The sequence below is a fragment of the Oncorhynchus masou genome, chromosome 8, assembly GCF_036934945.1.
Source record: "Oncorhynchus masou masou isolate Uvic2021 chromosome 8, UVic_Omas_1.1, whole genome shotgun sequence".
In the NCBI taxonomy this organism is placed as follows: Eukaryota; Metazoa; Chordata; class Actinopteri; order Salmoniformes; family Salmonidae; genus Oncorhynchus; species Oncorhynchus masou.
Genome location: NC_088219.1, coordinates 39583520 through 39604390, shown reverse-complemented (window position 1 = coordinate 39604390; position 20871 = coordinate 39583520). Strand labels below are relative to the sequence as shown.

The 20871-nt window shown below is 42.7% G+C and overlaps 1 pseudogene; it reads left to right on the top strand.

Annotated features, from left to right (window-relative positions):
- The window catches only part of LOC135544656 (microtubule-associated serine/threonine-protein kinase 1-like), a 172793-nt pseudogene that overhangs the window by 84978 nt on the left and 66944 nt on the right, over positions 1–20871 (top strand).

Genomic DNA, 20871 nt, shown 5'->3' with positions numbered 1-20871 from the left:
GATTGGCTTGAAGTCATAAACAGTGCTGTGCTTCAAGCATTGCTAAGAGCTGCTGGCAAATACAGGAACGTGTTGTTTTAATGAATGCTTACGAGCCTGCTGCTGCCTACCACCGCTCAGTTGGACTGCTTTATCAAATATCAAATCATAGAGTTAATTATAATATAATAAACACACAGAAATACGAGCCTTAGGTCATTAATATGGTCAAATCCAGAAACTAAACATCTGTTGTTCTGCCCCTGAACAAGGCAGTTAACCCACTGTTCCTAGGCCGCCATTGTAAATAAGAAGTTGTTCTTAACTGACTTGCATAGTTAAATAAAATAAATGAATGAATTAATTAATGTAACGTCATATCTCCACCCCAGTCATACAATCCTACTATCTGTGTTTAATGCTGCGTTCATAACCAAATGAGAAGGTGGTATTTACCACATACGACTGGGAAAAATCCACTTGAACCCCCCCTACAACTTGCAATTCCTTGTAGAAAACCTGTCTATCATCCCTGAGCTCTGACTTGTCAAACAGTCTGACCTCTGATGTCAACTACAAAGGAAATTACCTTGATAACAGTATTTTAGCAGTTAAATGTAACAACAAAACATTATTTATAAAAAACAATCTATTAATATGGTTTTTGAACACTGTAATTTTTTGACAAGCACGATAGCTGTACTTTTAGTTGTATGGTTGACACAGCTTGTTGGCCAATTGTCAATGAGTTCAAAGCACATGAGTGCATCCAACTGGTATTTACGACTTCACAACTGGCCATTTCCACCTTCCCACTTTGTTATGAATGCAGCATAAGGAACTGAGGTTTTCCCCTCTTTAGTATCCTGCAATTCAGCAGTTTACCATGGCCAAGCAAGTGCACTTTTGAGCTTGAGAAAACCGAAATCAAAGGGAATTATTAATAAAGCATCACAAGGTCTTTAAAGAGGCACCGCCTGCTTTGATGTCACGTCTCGCCGTTGAAGAGGTTCCCGCCAGCGGTCATCCTGTGACATTGGGCCCTGTGGAGTAGTCATCTGCGTTACCATCAATTGTCAACCGCATTTCTATTCTCCTGTCTACTGTCATATCCAGGCATGACTGGAGGGAGAATGGATTTTTCTATACAGCACTCGGATGTACTTTCGTGAGATCGTTCTGTGGCTCGGTTCTGACAGTTTTAGGAGGGAGTTCGTTGATAAAAGCTTTTGTCTACTCAGTGCCTCCGGTCTCTCTGAAGTCTTCTGTCAATACCAACTAGCCTCATACATCAGAGCATCCTCCTATACTCCACCTTTTGGCAACCACATTTTTGCACTAACTGCTAAGGTCTGAGGACTGTCAGTCAAACATGAACTCCTCGGTTTTCCTTTTTACTGTGACTAGAATGGCTGTATCATATTTTAGCATCATTAATTCCACTGTATGGCAGCTGACAATGGCAATATGAACACAAATGAACATGTATGTCATCGAAACGCTTCTCTTTCTTGAGCTAGAAGCAGTATTATGTTGAGAATAAAGTTATGAACATGACATTCTTAAGAAGCACCCCTGAACGTGGTACAGTGAATGGGGAACTGTCAAGGCCTTTTACGCCCCAGGAAGGATAAAATAATTGTTGAAAATATATTTTTCAATTTCATCTTTTCAATAATATTTAAATTATATTCTGATTTATATTCTTCTATTGAATGACATTCTTATTTATTATCTTCAGTTTGTGTTGGAAATTTCAAACTGAAAAAATATCCAATCATGATTTTTTTTCTTTGAACTGCAATTTTTAAAGGAACCGGTTGAATTTGTCTTTTAGTTAGATAGGTCTTTTTAATTTGTCTGTATAGGCCCTCAGAAGCGTGATAGAAGGCATCTGCCATTCTGTATTAGATCGAGTTTTGTAGAGACAGTGGAATCAACCAATCACATTTTGTCTTGTAATAGGTAGGACCATTTTTGCAAAAATGTATGGAAACTTCTGCCTTCTCGAAAGCCGACAGGTCACTGTGCAATAGCGAGCACTAGGTTTCCCACGGTCTAAGCTAGCTAGTTTTTATTGTCGTCTAGTGTTCCACGGCAGCTGGGGAAGCAGGTGTTACCGAAGAAGATGTTGATGCTAATTTGTTGGCTTCGCCCTTTTCAAGATTAACTTTCAACAAGAAGTTCAGTTTCAAGTTTCAGCACCCTGCTCCAGCTCTTGTGGTTCCGCACCCTGCTCCAGTGGTTGTGCACCCTGCTCCAGTTCCCGTGGTTCTGCATCCAGCTGCACCACATCCTGTTCCAGGATCGACCACCATGCCTGCTTCCAGTAGCACCCTACTTCCCTCCGGGTCTCCCCATTCCAGGAGAACACTACTTCCCTCAGAGTTTAGGCCATATCCCAATCCAGCTGCACTTTACCCTGCTTCCGGACCCGATTGCACCCTGTCCTGCACCTTCTCCGCCACCTGACGCTGAACCGCTGATTGCCTTATCATATGGCATCCCAAAGCCATCATTGCTCCATTTCGAGAGCAGCAAAGAGAGTGAATTTGCTATCCTCAAAATGGCCCTGGACAACTTGATGAACAGTCACAGACACCTGAATGAGAGGTACAAGTATTATGTACACCTGGACACCTGAAACTTCCAAGGGCATTCCAGCTCGCTAAGGCCTACATGCATGACCTCAGACTTTATACTGCTGCCTTACAAGCCCTGCAGAATAAGTACGGTCAGCCCCGCCAACTTGTCCATTGTGAGCTAGCCACCATTCTAAACTCCCCTGCATCTTGCCACAGCCTGTGCAACATCTAAACCTCACTACTGAGTCTGAGACACTCAAAACTGTTTGTCAAAATGTTGTACAACTTCAAGGCGCCTCAGTTGCCTCTTGATGTTCCACCTCTGTCCGAACCCTCCAAGAAATATCGGACACATCAGACATTCACCGCCAACAACTTAGGCCTTTTACTCCAACAGCCAGTATGTACAGTATGTACAGGCCCGTCAGGTGGACCCATCGCAGTTCTTATAAGACTTGGCTGTTCCCTTCAAGGCCCCCCTACTGTTTTTCAGTGGGTGCTGCAGCACTACTGTCTTGCCTAATCCCGAGCGCTTCAGAAATGTAGAATTTCTCCAACAATCGTTCCTCCAACAATCAGAAGATCAGTAGCCAACAATCCTGGCAACAGCGAACTGTAAAAAAATTACTTTGTAGGGCCTGTGTCCGTTCCTTCCAGTCCTCAGCACCCAGACATCATCAGGCTTGCCACATGGAAAAATTGCCCGCACTACAGATGGCTAGGGGTCTGCTAATACAGGACTAGTGAAGTTTTTTTGTGTGAAAATTTTTCCTTTTCAATGTATTTTATTTATATTCAGATGTTTTATTTTTATTATTTAGGTTTTTCAGCACCCCTGCTTCCGACGGCTATGCTTGTGGGGGTATGTGCTGAATGCGATCTGATTTATGCAGACAATCTGGAATCTTCATCATAGTAATATTTATCATAACTAGAAGATAAGCAGTCTCGTCAACCCTCAACAAGGAAAGACCGGCATGCATGTTGTTGATGCTAGTTCTGTTAAGGGCAAGGGTGCTGCTCTGTTTTGAGCCAGTTGCAGCTTTGTTACTGCACTTGACCATATTACTGGACAGTAATCAAGATGGGACAAGACCAGAGCATTAACAACTAGTACAGTTCATTGTCTGGGTCAAAAACACAGATCATCTTTTTATAACAGACATACCCCTCCCAATCTTCACAACAACTTTGTCAATATGACTTGTCCATAGTCATTTACCATCTGTTATACCTAGGAGTTTAGCTTCCTCAACTTACTAAATGGTCTCAACCTTTATACACAACTCCAGTTGAGGGTTAGGTCTTAGAGGATGTTTTGAAACAAATACAATGCTTTTAGTTTATGTTTTTAAGACCCGTTTATTTTTAAATCACCCATCCTGATACTGACACTATTACTTATTTTCTACATTTACATATGCGTATTTTAGCAGACACTCTTATCCAGAGCAACTGACAGTAGTGAGTGCATATGTTTTTCGTACTGGTAGGAATCGAATCCACAACCCTGGCGTTGCAAGCGCCATTCTTTACCAACTGAGCCACACCGCACCACTTATTTACATTTTCAGTGAGCTCACTGGCTTTGGGTGCTGACATGTAGAGTGTGGAATCATATGCATATGTAGTCATTCTAGCTTTGCGTAAGACCAGTGCCAAATCATTAGTAAAAACAGAGAAGATAGACCAAAGGTACCGGCCCTGAGGGACACCTCATTGTTACACGTCTGTTAGAGACGCTTCGATTGAAGAACACACTCTGGGTTCTGTTGGATACATAACTCTCCAACCATGTGATGGCAGGTGATGTAAAGCCATAGCAAGTGAGTTTCTTCAATAACAATGTATGATCAATAACATCAAAGGCTGCACTGAAATACAATAATGCAGCTCCAACTATCATGTTATTATCCATTTATTTGAACCAGTAATCTGTAATCTGAGTCAGTGCAATACAAGTTGAGTGCCCTTCTCCATATGCATAGCTGAAAGTCAGTACTTAACTTGTTCTCTGGAAAATAGCATTGTATTTGGTCTAACACAATTCTCTCCATCAGTTTACTAAGACCATGCAGCAAATTGATTGTGTGGCTGTTCGGGCCAGCTTCCTTCCACGCCTGTGGAGGCACACACTCATTTAGGCTTTGGTAAAGATATACCAAATAGCGGTGGCAATACAGTCTGCTACCATTCTCAATAGATTCCCATTGAGGTTGTCTATACCTGGTGGCTCATCATTATTGATGGATAACAATAGTTTTCCGATACCTCCCACACTAAATTGACCGAATTCAAAACAGCAGTCCTTCTCTTTCATTATTAGATTTTTTTTATACAAAAATGTTATGATTCACTGTTCAATTTCACTTCTGAGTTTTTCCACTTTTACTAGTGAAATAGTCATTGAAATGATTGACAATATTAAAAGGTTTTGCTATAAATGACCCATCCACTTCAATGGACATTAGAGATGGTGTTTGTTTTTTGCCTGTGTTTTTTGCCCATGATATTGGTTAAGGTACTTCAAAGCCTTTTTCCATTGTGTTTTATGTAATTTATCTTGGTTTGGTAATACAATTTCTTCTTCTTTTTGTTAAGTTTAGTCACAACATTTCTCAATTTACAGTGTGTCAACCAATCAGCTGAGGAGCCGGACTTGTTTTCTACCTCTTTTGCATAATTTCTTTCACCCATACAATTATTAAATTCGTCATCTTTCCAGGGGACTCTTAACAGTTCTCACGGTTAATTTCTTAACCGGTGTATGCTTGTCAACAACTGGCGTGAATAATTCTACTTCCAGTGCTGCACCTGCATTCACTTCCTCATCCACATCAGACCAACACTCATGGTTAACATATTCAACAAAAGAGTCCTGAGAGAACATTTTGTGAGATCTCTTGTAAACTATTTTCGGCCGACACGTTGGCTTTCCTTATTATTGTCACACTGTTACGGTCACTACAGCCAATGGGAACTGATGTTGCTTTGGAGCAAAGCTCTGCGGTATAAGGGAACATATGATCAATACAAGTGGATGTCACAGGTCCAACACTATTGGTAGACACTCTAGTTGGTTCAGTGATAACTTGGGTTATATTGCAGGCATTAGTCACAGTTAGAAGTTTCCTCTGGAGAGGACAGCTAGTCGCTAACCAGTCAATGTTCAGGTCACCAGGAGAATAGACCTCTATTAACATCACACTCACTTTCAAGCATTGCACATACAGTGCCTTGCGAAAGTTTTCGGCCCCCTTGAACTTTGCAACCTTTTGCCACATTTCAGGCTTCAAACATAAAGATATAAAACTGTATTTTTTGTGAAGAATCAACAACAAGTGCCACACAATCATGAGGTGGAACGACATTTATTGGATATTTCAAACTTTTTTAACAAATCAAAAACTGAAAAATTGGGCGTGCAAAATTATTCAACCCCCTTAAGTTAATACTTTGTAGCCCCACCTTTTGCTGCGATTACAGCTGTAAGTCGCTTGGGGTATGTCTCTATCCGTTTTGCACATCGAGAGACTGACATTTTTTCCCATTCCTCCTTGCAAAACAGCTCAAGCTCAGTGAGGTTGGATGGAGAGCATTTGTGAACAGCAGTTTTCAGTTCTTTCCACAGATTCTCGATTGGATTCAGGTCTGGACTTTGACTTGGCCATTCTAACACCTGGATATGTTTATTTTTGAACCATTCCATTGTAGATTTTGCTTTATGTTTTGGATCATTGTCTTGTTGGAAGACAAATCTCCGTCCCAGTCTCAGGTCTTTTGCAGACTCCATCAGGTTTTCTTCCAGAATGGTCCTGTAATTGGCTCCATCCATCTTCCCATCAATTTTAACCATCTTCCCTGTCCCTGCTGAAGAAAAGCAGGCCCAAACCATGATGCTGCCACCACCATGTTTGACAGTGGGTATGGTGTGTTCAGAGTGATGAGCTGTGTTGCTTACGCCAAACATAACATTTTGCATTGTTGCCAAAACGTTCAATTTTGGTTTCATCTGACCAGAGCACCTTCTTCCACATGTTTGGTGTATCTCCCAGGTGGCTTGTGGCAAACTTTAAACAACACTTTTTATGGATATCTTTAAGAAATGGCTTTCTTCTTGCCACTCTTCCATAAAGGCCAGATTTGTGCAATATACGACTGATTGTTGTCCTATGGACAGAGTCTCCCACCTCAGCTGTAGATCTCTGCAGTTCATCCAGAGTGATCATGGGCCTCTTGGCTGCATCTCTGATCCGTCTTCTCCTTGTATGAGCTGAAAGTTTAGAGGGATGGCCAGGTCTTGGTAGATTTGCAGTGGTCTGATACTCCTTCCATTTCAATATTATCGCTTGCACAGTGCTCCTTGGGATGTTTAAAGCTTGGGAAATCTTTTTGTATCCAAATCCGGCTTTAAACTTCTTCACAACAGTATCTCGGACCTGCCTGGTGTGTTCCTTGTTCTTCATGATGCTCTCTGCGCTTTTAACGGACCTCTGAGACTATCACAGTGCAGGTGCATTTATACGGAGACTTGATTACACACAGGTGGATTGTATTTATCATCATTAGTCATTTAGGTCAACATTGGATCATTCAGAGATCCTCACTGAACTTCTGGAGAGAGTTTGCTGCACTGAAAGTAAAGGGGCTGAATAATTTTGCACGCCCAATTTTTCAGTTTTTGATTTGTTAAAAAAGTTTGAAATATCCAATAAATGTCGTTCCACTTCATGATTGTGTCCCACTTGTTGTGGATTCTTCACAAAAAAATAGTTTTATATCTTTATGTTTGAAGCCTGAAATGTGGCAAAAGGTCGCAAAGTTCAAGGGGGCCGAATACTTTTGCAAGGCACTGTACATTGTCCAAATACTGTCTCTTAGCACTTTGTGGCCTGTAGCAGCACCCCAAAAGGAGGAGCTGTAGTTGAAGCAGGTGAACTTGCAACCACAACACTTCAACGTTTAACATGAGGTCCTCTCTAAACTTTACAGGAATATGGCTCTGAACATATACAGCAACACCTCCCCATAGGCATTGCTGTTTTTACTATAGATGTTATATCTTTGTATTACTACTGCTATATCATCAAAGGAATTATCTAAGTGAGTTTCAGCGATGGCCAGTATATGAATGTTTTCTGATGTTAGCAAGTTATTGATTTCATGAACCTTAGTTAAAAGGCTACATGTATTAATAGTGGCTATTCTTAGCCCTTTCCTGGGTAGCTCATCGGAGATAGGCGTAATATAAAATAAAGTAAAATAAAAATATTGACTATTAGCTGAACAATCAGGCACTTGTTGGGGCACGTGTGTGATGACCACTCCCAGTCATTCCTACTGTAGCAACATTTTAGCTTGAGAAACTTCTAAGATGCTATTATTGTTTCTTTTTTTACCATTTTAATTTAACACAATCACAGCAAGGTCATTAATTGTCAGAAATGATTTGATATTGAAAACGGCTACAATGGACCATTTTAAACATCATGCTGTGTGACTGCTGTTTTTCTATTGGCCTGTGTTTTACAAAAATGCCGCTCTCCTACATGGTGTGCGCAGGTATTACGGTTGCTGTCCTTTCAGCATCGCAAGAGTGTAAAACTCACCTCCTTTGTGGCACTGTTGTCACTTTTGGTGATAGTGTGATGGTGTTCGGCTACCATAGATTGTGTAAGCAGTGTGGCTGATGTGGCTGGTAACGTTAGTGCGGTCACCCACTGAAGTCCCCCACTGCAGGCCAAGGTTCAGTGGTGACGGTTCACCACTGAGTGTCGTCCATTACAGAGAAAATAATAGGTCTTAATGCTCGATGAGAGACAAGTGTATTTTCACAAGTATACTGAACAAAAATATAAACTCAACAATTTCATTGATTTTACTGAGTTACAGTTCATATGACGAAATCAGTCAATTATAATTATATTATTCATTATGCCCTAATCTATGGATTTCACATGACTGGAAATACAGATATACATTTTTGTGTATTCAAATTGCCATCGATAAAATGCTGTTGTGTGCATTATCTGTAGCTTATGCCTGCCCATATTTCTAAAAGTAAAAGCATTGTATTTGGAACAAATCATTCACTAAACCCTTAACCTCAACTAAATCTTCTAATAAATCATGTGGAAATTGATCAGGTTGGGGTGACCTGACTGCTTGACACTGTCAACAAGGCAGATCTTACAGGCCCTAGTTTTGTCGCACCTGGACTACTGTTCAGTCGTGCGGTCAGGTGTCACAAAAAAGGGCAGCACGACTGGCCTTTGGATGTACACAGAGCGCTAATGTTAATAATATGCATGTCGATCTCTCCTGGCTCAAAGTGGAGGAGAGATTGACTTCATCACTGCTTGTATTTATGAGAGGTATTGACATGTCAAATGCACCGAGCTGCCTGTTTTGAACCACTGGCGCACAGCTTATACACCCATGCATACCCCACAAGACATGCCACAAGAGGTCTGTCCCAAAGTCCAGAACAGACCATGGAAGGCACACAGTACTACATAGAGCCATGACTACATGGAATTCTATTCCACATCAAGGAACTGATGCAAGCAGTAAAATTAGATTTTTAAAAACACCTAATGGAACAGCGGGGACTGTGAAGCAACACAAACATAGGCACAGACACATGCTTACACACACAATAACATACGCACTATGCACACACACACGTACTGTACACATGGATTTCGTACTGTATATATGTGGTAGTGGTTGAGTAGGGGCCTGAGGGCACACAGTCTGTGAACGTATTGTAATGTTTTTAAAATTGTATAAACTGCAGCAGCGAATGGGGATCCATAATAAATACAAATACCATAACCCCATCACCACCATGGGTTCCAAGATGGCGTAGCAGTCGGATGTGTTTTTGTCTTGTGCCTTCCTGTCCCTTGTAAACATCGTTTTTCCTTGTTTTTTTCGTATATATTTTAATATCACTTTCCATCTACGGACGGAATATACTCCTCGGCAACACCCAATGTGGTACGGATCTGCTATTTTAATACTTTAGAACCAGAACTCCCATCAAAACCTAGCCAGCTAACTGGCTACCTTCTAACTGGCTACTAGCTAACCGCGGCCCGCTAGCTGTCTAGACCACATCGGACTGTTAGCTTAAGAGGCCCATCGGACAAATTCTTTGGCCACTATACCTATTTTGCCAATTGGCCTGGTTTACCACACGGAGCCCTGCTGATCCATCTTCTGAACCGGAACCCCAACAGAAGCGAGCCAGCTAACTAGCTAGTAGTCAGCTAGCCATTGCTAGCGGTCATCAGCTACCTCTGGCACGGACAACTTTCGCCAGCCTGCACAGCGCGACTTAAACCAGAGCAAATCTGACTTATTTTTCTCCATATATCCGGATTCCAACTGTAAGCACTGACATTTTTTTCTTTTTTTTTTCTTCACATGGATCATCGCAGCTAGCTAGCTGCTATCAGAGTGGCCACTCCTGGCTAACGTCCCTGTCCCGAAGCAAGAACCAATTGGCCTGAAGCTAGCCCTGCCAGGGCCATCTCCCGGCTAGCAAAAGAGGCCCATCAGCCACTCCTGGGCTACAATACCTATTTTGCCAACTGGCCCGGACCCCTGCCGATCCATCACGACTAAACCACTGACATGATTTGCCCGAGGGGGTTTTCTCAACTGGCTCCGCGGTCGCGTCGTCCCCTGAATTTCCCATCCGTTAGCCTGCTAACCGTGGCCTGCTAGCTGTCCAGAGCACATCGGACTGTTAGCTTAAGAGGCCCATCGTACAAATTCTTTGGCCACCATACCTATTTTGCCACTTTGCCTGGTTTACCACACGGAGCCCTGCTTATCCATCTGACGACGTAATAGCGCGAGGGGGCCACAAAAGACTTTAGTCCGTTGCGACGTCCCTCCAAGGCCTTTCTGCTAACTTGCTAGCTGCCTGAAGCCACTCACTGGACTCCTTTGATTCACTCGGCTACGCATGCCTCTCCCTAACGTCAATATGCCTTGTCCGTTGCTCTTTTGGTTAGTATTTATTGCCTTATTTCACTGTAGAGCCTCTAGCCCTGCTCAATATGCCTTATTTAACACTTTAGTTCCACCTACCACACACCTAAATTATATTTCTAGAGACAATATCTCTCTCAATGTCACTCTATTCACAGGTTTACCCCCACTGTATTCACATCCTACCATACCTTTGTCTGTACATTATGACTACCATGCCCAGAAATCTGCTCCTTTTACTCTCTGTACGTACTAGGCGACCAGTTATTTTAGCCGTTAGCCATACCGTTATCCTACTCCTCCTCTGTTCCTCTGGTGATGTGGAGGTTAATCCAGGCCCTGCAGTGCCTAGCTCCACTCCCATTCCCCATGCGCTATCATTTGTTGACTTCTGTAACCGTAAAAGCCTTGCTTTCCTACATGTTAACATTAGAAGCCTCCTCCCTAAGTTTGTTTTATTCACTGCCCTAGCACACTCAGCCAACTCAATGTCCCAGCCATGTCTGAATCCTGGCCCAGGAAGACTACCAAAAACCCTGACATTTCCATCCCTAACTATAACATTTTCCGACAAGATAGATCTGCCAAAGGGGGCGGCGTTGCAATCTACTGCAGAGATAGAACTCCGCAAGCTGTCTTACTATCCAGGTCTGTACCCAAACAATTCTACTTTTAAAAACCCACCTTTCCAGAAACAAGTCTCTCACCGTTGCCGCTTGCTATAGACAACCCTGCCCCCAGCTGTGCCCTGTACACCATATGTGAACTGAGTGACCCCCATCTATCTTCAGAGCTCGTGCTGTTTGGTGACTGAAACTGGGACTTGCTTAACCTGTTGAGTCGCGCAATCCCGGATCCGGGATTCTATTTATAGCCTCAAGCTCATTAGCATAACGCAACGTTAACTATTCATGAAAATCGCAAATGAAATTAAATAAATATATTTGCTCTCAAGCTTAGACTTTTGTTAACAACACTGTCATCTCAGATTTTCAAAATATGCTTTTCAACCATAGCTAAACAAGCATTTGTGTAAGAGTATTGATTGCTAACATAGCTATAAGCCTAGAATTCAGCCAGCAACATTTTCACAAAAACAAGAAAATAATTCAAATAAAATCATTTACCTGTGAAGAACTTCAGATGTTTTCAATGAGGAGACTCTGTTAGATAGCAAATGTTCAGTTCTTCAAAAAAATATTATTTGTGTAGGACAAATCGCTCCGTTTTGTTCACGTTTGGCTATGAAAAAAAACCTGTATCCAGTTATAGCCTCAAGCTCATTAGCGTAACGTTAACGATTTCTGAAAATCGCAAATAAAATGAAAATAATGCGCCTGCTCTCAAGCTTAGCCTTTTCAAGCTTAGCCAACACTGTCATCTCAGATTTTCAAAATATGCTTTTGAACCATAGCAATTCACTAATTTGTGTAAGAGTATGCTAAGCTAGCTTAGCATTTTGAGTAGCATTTAGCACGCAACATTTTCACAAATACCAGATAACCAAATAAATAAAGTCATTTACCTTTGAAGAGCTTCGGATGTTTTCAATGAGGAGACTCTCAGTTACATAGCAAATGTTCAGTTTTTCCTGAAAGAATCTTTGTGTAGGAGAAATCGCTCCGTTTTGTACATCACATTTGGCTACCGAAACGAACCGAAAATTCAGTCACCAACAACGTCAAACTTTTTCCGAATTAACTCCATAATATCGACCGAAACAAGGCAAACGTTGTTTGGAATCAATCCTCAAGGTGTTATATCTCTTCATTGATATATCGTTCGTGGAAGCTTGCTTTCCTCTCTGAATCCCATGGAAAAATACTGGCAGCTGACTTTTGCGCACCAATTTCGGCGCAGGACACCAGGCGGACACCTGGTAAATGTGGTCTCTTATGGTCAATCTTCCAATGATCTGCCTACAAATACGTCACAATGCTGCAGACACCTTGGGGAAACGACAGAAAGGGCAGACGTACTCCTCTCGCATTCACAGCCATATAAGGAGACAATGGAAAACAGAGCCTCAAAAATCCTGCTCATTTCCTGGATGCCGTCTCATCTTGGTTTTGCCTGAAGCTCACGTTCTAGGGCACGCACAGAAAATATCTTTGCAGTTCTGGACACGTCAGAGTGTTTTCTTTCGAAAGCTACCAATTATATGCATAGTCAAGCATCTTTTTGTGACAAATTATCTTGTTTAAAACGGGAACGTTTTTCATCCAAAAATGAAATAGTGCCCCCAGAGCATCAAGAGGTTAAGTACATGTTTTAAACCAACCAGGGCTTTCTGTAATGTTGACAAGGTCAGGTTGCAGCTCCAACATAGCCTGGTCAACAGTTGTGGGAAATGGCATACATACACTAAATGGCACATTAAGGTGTCCGCATAAAAGGTATGTTCGACTTGCAGGTGTCCACATCTCATTCCAAAATCATGGCATTAATATGGAGTTGGTCCCCCCTTTGCTGCTATAACAGCCTCCACTGTTCTGGGAAGGCTTTCCACTAGATGTTGTAAAATTGCTGTGGGGACTTGCTTCCATATAGCCACAAGAGCATTAGTGAGGTCGGGCACTGATGTTGGGCGATTAGGTCTGGCTCGCATTCGCCATTCCAATTCATCCCAAATGTGGTCGATGGGGATGAGGTCAGGTCCCGGACAGTGATGTTCTTCCACACTGATCTCGAAAAACCATTTCTGTATGGACCTCGCTTTGTTCACAAGGGCATTGTCATGCTGAAACTGGAAAGGGCCTTCCCCAAACTGTTGCCACAAAGTTATAAACAGAGAATTGTCTAGAATGTCAATGTATGCTGTAGCGGTAAGATTTCCCTTCACTGAAACTAAGCAGCCTACACCGAACCATGAAAAACAGCCCCAGAGCATTATTCCTCCTCCACTAAACTTTACAGTTGGCACTATGCATTAGGACAGATAGCGTTCTCCCATCAGACTGCGTTTCCACTGCTCCAGAGGTCCAATGGCGGCGAGCTTTACACCACTCCAGCCACCCCTTTTCTTCCCAATTCCGATCTTGTCTCATCACTGCAACTCCCCAACGGGCTCAGGAGGCCAAATGACGCTTCTTAACAGCCGCCCGGGCGGGTTAAACCGGAAGCCAACCGCACCAATGTGACGAACGAAGCGCCGTTCCACTGACAACCGAAGTCAGCCCGCTGCCGCCCGACCCGCCATAAGGAATCACTAGAGCGCGATCAGCCAAATAAAGCACCCCAGTGCCTTCGTCCACTGCGCCGCTCGGGAAGCCCCTCGCCCAACAGTTCTTGTGCTGACGTTGCTTCCAGAGGCAGTTTGCAACTCGGTAGTGAGGTGCAACCAAGGACAGATGATTTTCATGATCTTCAGCACTTCGGCAGTCCTGCTCTGTGAGTATGTATGGTCTACCACTTCGCGGCTCAACCTTTGTTGCTCCTAGACGTTTCCACTTCACAATAACAGCACTTACAGTTGACCGGAGCAGCTGAAGCAGGGCAGAAATTTGACAAATTTACTTATTGGAAAGGTGGCATCCAATGACAGTGCCACGTTGAAAGTAATTTGAGCTCTTCAGTATGGCCATTCTACTGTCAATGTTTGTTTCTGCAGATTGCATGGCTGTGTGCTCGATTTCTATACACCTGTCAGCAACGGGTGTGGTTGAAATAGCCAAATCAACTCATTTAAAGGGATGTGGTGTAAGTGTCGTCAACACAGAGATTAATATTACAAGTTAACAGACCAATATTATTTACATAAATAGTAAAGGGAACAGGTCTCATTATCGACTTTTTGTAATGTCCAGGAAACTAGATTTAATCTAGAATTTTTCAAATACCTTAGTGAATGCCAATTGGATGTAGAATCATTCCGTCTGACCTTAGCACAAGGAACATTTATTCCCTGTAATTTCTCAGACAATTCATGTGTAAACCAAAGATTACATAAGTCTTTTCAGAGGCATGACAAACTCAGACGAGGAGCGCCGTCTCGGGCTCATTGTCTCCTCTCTCAAACCAGCCACTTTCATCCACCACCAACACTCTCCGTTTGTACTCACGAGTACAATGTCACAGTGGTTCCATGCACTTTGATGTGTCTTCACACCATATGGGGAAGACTAGCTCACTGGGTTGTGTATAGGGTTTCTCACACAGTAGAAGTGTATGTCAGTGGATCAACTTCTTACCCACTGTGAGAGATATAGTCATGACCAATGTTCCCTACATTTTTTTGGAGGGTCACTAAGCAAATGTTAGGTCTGCTGAGCACGAACTTGAACGTTGTGTAAATTCTGTGCAACTTCCAGCGTTTTGTTTACTGTGAACCACTGATGCAGTACAGTTGTAACAGTGGCCAAGTAGACTACTGTGGCTATTTGATCATAATGTAGACTTACCAGAGTGGCCTACCATCAAAATAATGGAGAAAATGCATCCCATAACATTTTAACATGGAAATAGCTGTTCTATCATTCAGCCTACAGAAGCAACCAACATGGGGTGTTCAATGTAAGCCTACATTCTGAGACTTTTGAAAACAACGTGCAGGGCTTGACATTAACCTGTTTATCCACTTGTCCTTCAGACAAGGAGGTGACTGAAAATGTGTTGTTTGGTACATGAAAACCACTTTACAAAATAAAATGCATTATTATTCCCATACCATATATTACAAAAGAATCAGACAAATGATGCTACCCTCTGCCTATTGGCTACTCTCAAAATACATCACTGTCCCTTTAAGACAAAAAAAAATGTTTTTACTTGACTCACATTTCAAGAATGTCTATAAATGTACACATTGTGTGATCTTGTTGGAAGCAATCCCTCCCCCATTGCTGACTACAAATGATCTATAACTGGGCTAATAACTCACTAACTAGCAAAGGATATGAACCAAATGTGCACACGTGGCTACATGCAGCTCTCTTTGATCTCAAAACAAGCGCATCAACTCTCCACCACAGCTGTAAACACAATCCAGTTCAAAGTACATTTTACAGATCCATATATGGCAATGGTCGATTCGCATATAGGCCTACTGCAGTTCTGATTGGTTATGCCGCATCGTCTGTGTAGCGAACGGGCTGAGTCGTGCACAATAAAATCCTATTCCGATGCTTTCTGCCTACAACAAAATATCTTGAATAGTTCATTTTGTTTCAGTATGTTGCATTGAACGTGGCTAATATTGCTTTGTTTTGATCTCAATTGTCACAGTAAAGGGAAAAGGGAATTTGCTTTATAAAGTTCAGTCTTTTGTGGGCAAGCTATTTCTTCTCTGCCGGCAGTCATGACTCATGACACATGTTTTAATCTTTAAAGTAATCGTCACAGGTTTTACCAGGATGTTTTGTTGCTGTGTGTGCCATTGAACCAGCGAGACCAGACAGTAGGCACCTACAATGATTTGCTATGCTGTCATTGGTTAGAATTCACAATAGTTTCACATATTCCCTTATGGTTACTTAGCATGAACCACAGTCACGTTAGCCTATGAAATGCTGGCTTGGATCCACAGGAGCCATCAAGCTCTAATTGATGGCCACGGGGAGAGGGGCTTAGTTAATTTTCTACTGACTAGACCCTTTAAACACCTCCCTCTTTAAACTCTCTGCTGTCTCATTTCTAAGACAAAAGGATCTCACCCTTACTGTACTGTTTTATGTATTTGTTCAACCATAGTTTATTTAGGTATCTTGACTATGGCAGTTTAGTGCAATGACATACTGGTGAAAGGATTAGGAATGAAACGCGTTACAAATGGAATTGTGTGGGTTTTAGTCCTGTCATCTCTATGTGTGGTAGTGGGATTCTTGTTGCTCCACGGAATCTGAATGCAATTTAATGGAAAATTCCAATCGAGTTGACACCACGTAAGTGCATCTGTGTTCAAACGTGAAAAAGTCATTTTATGTTCACTTCGGTGCAGTTCCACAGTCTCAGTTCAAATATATTCTGTTCACTTGCTCTGTGTAACTGCAGGCTGTGGTTTGGTCAGTACATACATTCACAGCAGCAGTCCCCAGACAGAAAGTGCATGCATACATCAGAAAATGACAGGACTACCTTATTGTAAATGCTCCCCTCTACTGGTATATGAATACTATTACATTTCCCCCAAGTTCAGACTGCAGAGCGACTGTGGACGTACATTATTGGAAAATCTCTGATTTTATTCACTTTTGATGCATTTTCAACACGTGTTGAACACAATAGAGGCCTGCTTTTTAAAGGTGCCGTGTTTCATCTGTGTATAATGAACGCATTACTTTTATGATATACTGACTTGAATCTTTATTGGGAATAGAGCTACTCTGTCCAATATATGATATCTGTGAATTCAACAGCCTGTAATTAAACATTTTAAGATCCATTACAATTGATGGAATAAAAACAATCAGGAAAAATATCTACGCAAATGACATTTTTCACGTTCATTTACGGTAAATACAGAGCTGGCACGGATCAAGGTGCCTAATCCACTCCCCTGGGCAATCAATCAAAGTATTGTTGATGTTTTCCCCCACTGCTGCAATACAGCACAACCTCCAGGGGAGCGTACTGTAGCTTGTGTAATTGTTTTCCTGAGAAAAGCTTTATCTTCTATGATTGTAATGGTCGAGCGATAGATATTTTACCTGGTCACGTGTTTTTACATTTTTTTTGAATCGACATTTATTCAAACAGCAATGAGCAGGCAGACCAGGTATTCAAAAAGGTTGGTCCGAAGTCTTGGTTGAATCTTTGCTATATGCAGTGCAGTCATCATGAGCTGTTTAAACGATTGTTTCTGAAGGCTTTCCCCAAAAACCTTTGCAATTAAATGTTGACTCCAAAGTAGGCATTTGTTTAGCAAACTCTGTTGTCACATGTATTCTACATTGTACCGTACAAAAACACCACGACTAGGAAAACTCCGAAACTGAGATAAAACCTGGAAAACTGAATTTACCAAAAGATGAAATTGATTTCAAGGACCCTACAACTGTCGTGACTGAGTACGGAGTACGCTGGGACCCCCTCGATGAGGGGGCGGAGGAAAATCACGCACTTCAGCCTCCTGGAGCGGGCCAGCCACCACCGGCCTGAGGAGAGACAACCTATAACAACCTATAACATACCTCGTTCACTCTCCTCAGGACTTTAAACGGCCCCACAAAACCGCATACCCAGTTTCCGGCAGGGCAGGCGGAGGGGCAGGTTTCGGGTCGAGAGCCAGACCCTGTCCCCTGGTGCGAACATCGGGGCCTCACTGCGGGGACTGTCTGCGCCAACTTTCTGATGCAGTATGACGCGCTGAAGGTGTACATGGGCGGCCTCCCAGGTTTCCTCCGCGCGCCAGAATCAAATGTCCACCGCAGGGGCCTCGGTCTGACTCTGATGCCAAGGAGCCAGAACCGGCTGATACCCTAATACACATTGAAAGGGAGAAAGGTTAGTGGAGTAGCGAGTTCTGGGCCATCTCTGCCCAGGGCACAAGCTTCCCCCACTCCTCCGGCTGGTCCTGGCAATAAGACTGCAGAAACCTACCCATATCTTGGTTAACTCTCTCCACCTGCCCATTACTCTCGGGGTGAAAACTGAGGTAAGACTGACCGAGACCCCCAGACATTCCACGAACGCCTTCCAGACCTTTGATGTGAACTGGGCACCCCGATCAGACACTATATCCTCAGGCACCCCATAGTGCTGGAAAACGTGTGTAAACAGGGCCTCTGCAGTTTGTAAAGCCGTAGGGAGACCGGGCAAAGGGAGGAGACGACAGGACTTAGAAAAACGATCCACAACGGACGGGATTGTGGTGTTACCCTGTGAAGGTGGAAGATCAGTTAAAAAATCCACCGACAGGTGCGACCACGGCCGTTGTGGAATGGGTAAGGGTTGTAATGAATGGGATTGAAACCAGGTGTGTCGGAAGACGAGACAAAACCAATGGAAAATGAAAAGTGGATCAATGATGGCTAGAAGATCGTCGACCGCCGAGCACCGCCCAAACAAGGAGAGGCTTCGACTTCGGCAGAAGTCGTGACACTAGTACCTTTCAGTGTGCCGCTGGCAAATTTACCTGAATGTCAAGGGCATGCTAATTTAAAAGATTGCTATTCATTATTAGCCTGGCTCTGTATGGAATGCAGATGCATTATAGGACACAGGTCATTGTCACCACGCAGCTGTGAAGAGTTGGTGCGACCAAATCATGTGCTGCTGCAATCAACTCATGAAGTTGGTCGCACAAGTGGAAAAAGTTAGTCCAGAGCCTTGTCTTTTGAGGCACAATTATTCTGTGATTTACATATGGCCTTTGAGAGTGTGAATTGCGTGCTCTTTGAATTGTTTCATTATTAACCGTGTGACTCAGTGCTTTTTGTCTTGAGGTTCTCAAACTGGGTCAGCCAAGAAAGTGAAGTCATGTTTTGGGAGTGGATAAATGGAGACACAGACGGGGGGGGGGCATGCAAGTGAGTGCGCAAGTCATCTCTTATTTATTTGTTATTTAATTGACAATGACAAATAATGCACATCCATTTAAGTGGCAAGGATACAGCAGCTATGTAGCTAATTAAAATAAAGGTCATCCATTATCCCACGACAGGCTAGTCAGTCAGCACTGTCTGATGAATATCAATATATGACCTGATTTTTAACATCCATTTAACTTTTTAAACATGTTTTCTTCAGGTTTTATGTCATGCTGTTTAACAACGATTCTGTGTCACTGTGTAAACATTTTATTTATTGATCTTTTTCTTATTTTTTTTTTCTTTTTAGAAGGAGCTGAGTCTTCCAAGAAGAGGAAGTTTGTGAGTAAATCTGTTTTTTATATTAAACATCCACAACCACATATGTAAACAATTGGCATTTTTGTGCCTCCACAGATGCATGATGTGTTTGTGTAGCTCTTGCAGGCTACTTACTGTAGTTGTGTTATACAAAGAGCTAAACAAAGGAGTTGTGTACTTTCAACAATGGCTGACGGATCAAGGAGTGCATGTCGCCATCTTTTGACTCCATAGTTCCATTTTTCGTTCTCATGCTCCTATTTGCTGATACTCTCAAGAAATTAGATATCAGCCAAGAAGCTGTAAATTCATTTGAAAATAGTCTCAATTAGAAGCAAACCATTTTGTTTTGAATTTAAATAGCTGCCTCAGCTAACGTCATTGAGAGGATAAAAACACATTTTAAGGGTCAATGTTTGTAACAAACCAGTGAAAAATGGGTATCGGTACTAGTGTCTGTAATATCTATACTACCCTCCATTGCCTAGTGAATTGATACAAATAAAATAAGTTAATGTTTAATGCTTAAACGTGAAGAAAATCATGTACAGAATGTGAAGAAAAGACTTATCTCCACTATAGGTTTACAGATAGTATACTATAGGATTTATAGACAATATAGGTTTATAGACACTATAGGTGTATATATATACTATACTATAGGATTAAAAGACTAGGTTGGTAGACACTATAGGTGTAATGGTTTTCTTCTGTTGAAAGAGAGGTGGACCAAAATGCAGCGTGGTTAGTTTTGTACATCTTTAATAAAGATGAAAATACAACAATCTACAAAACAAGAAACGTGAAAAAAATGAAACAGTCCTATCTGGTGCCACAAACACAAAGACAAGAACAATCACCCACAAGAGACCTAAAGAATATGGCTGCCTAAATATGGTTCCCAATCAGAGACAACGATAAACACCTGCCTCTGATTGAGAACCACTCTAGGCAACCATAGACTTACCTAAAGTACTACTCTAACCACAATCCTATTACTACAAACAACCACAGACAAAACAAACCACATAAATCCCCATGTCACACCCTGGCCTAACCAAAATAATAACGAAAACACAGAAACCCAAGGAGCGGACTCCCGGCCGTCACCTAAATCCATAGGGGAGGGCCTGGGTGGGCATCTGTCCACGGTGGCGGCTCTGGCACTGGTCGTGGACCCCATTCCAACATAGTCTCTGTCCACCTCTTTTGCGTCCCTTGATTGGCGACCCTCGCCGCCGACCCAGGCCTGCTAACCCCAACAAAGGGCCCACCTGGACTGAGGGGTGCGTCACAACTGAGGAAGTTCAGGACTGAGGGGGTAGCTCGGGGACTGAGGGGGTAGCTCGGGGACTGAGGGGGTAGCTCGGGGACTGAGGGGGTAGCTCGGGGACTGAGGGGGTAGCTCGGGGACTGAGGGGGAAGCTCGGGGACTGAGGGGGGACTGAGGGGGAAGCTCGGGCAGGTTGATGGATCTGGCAGATCCTGGCTGGTTGGCGGTTCCGACAGATCCTGGC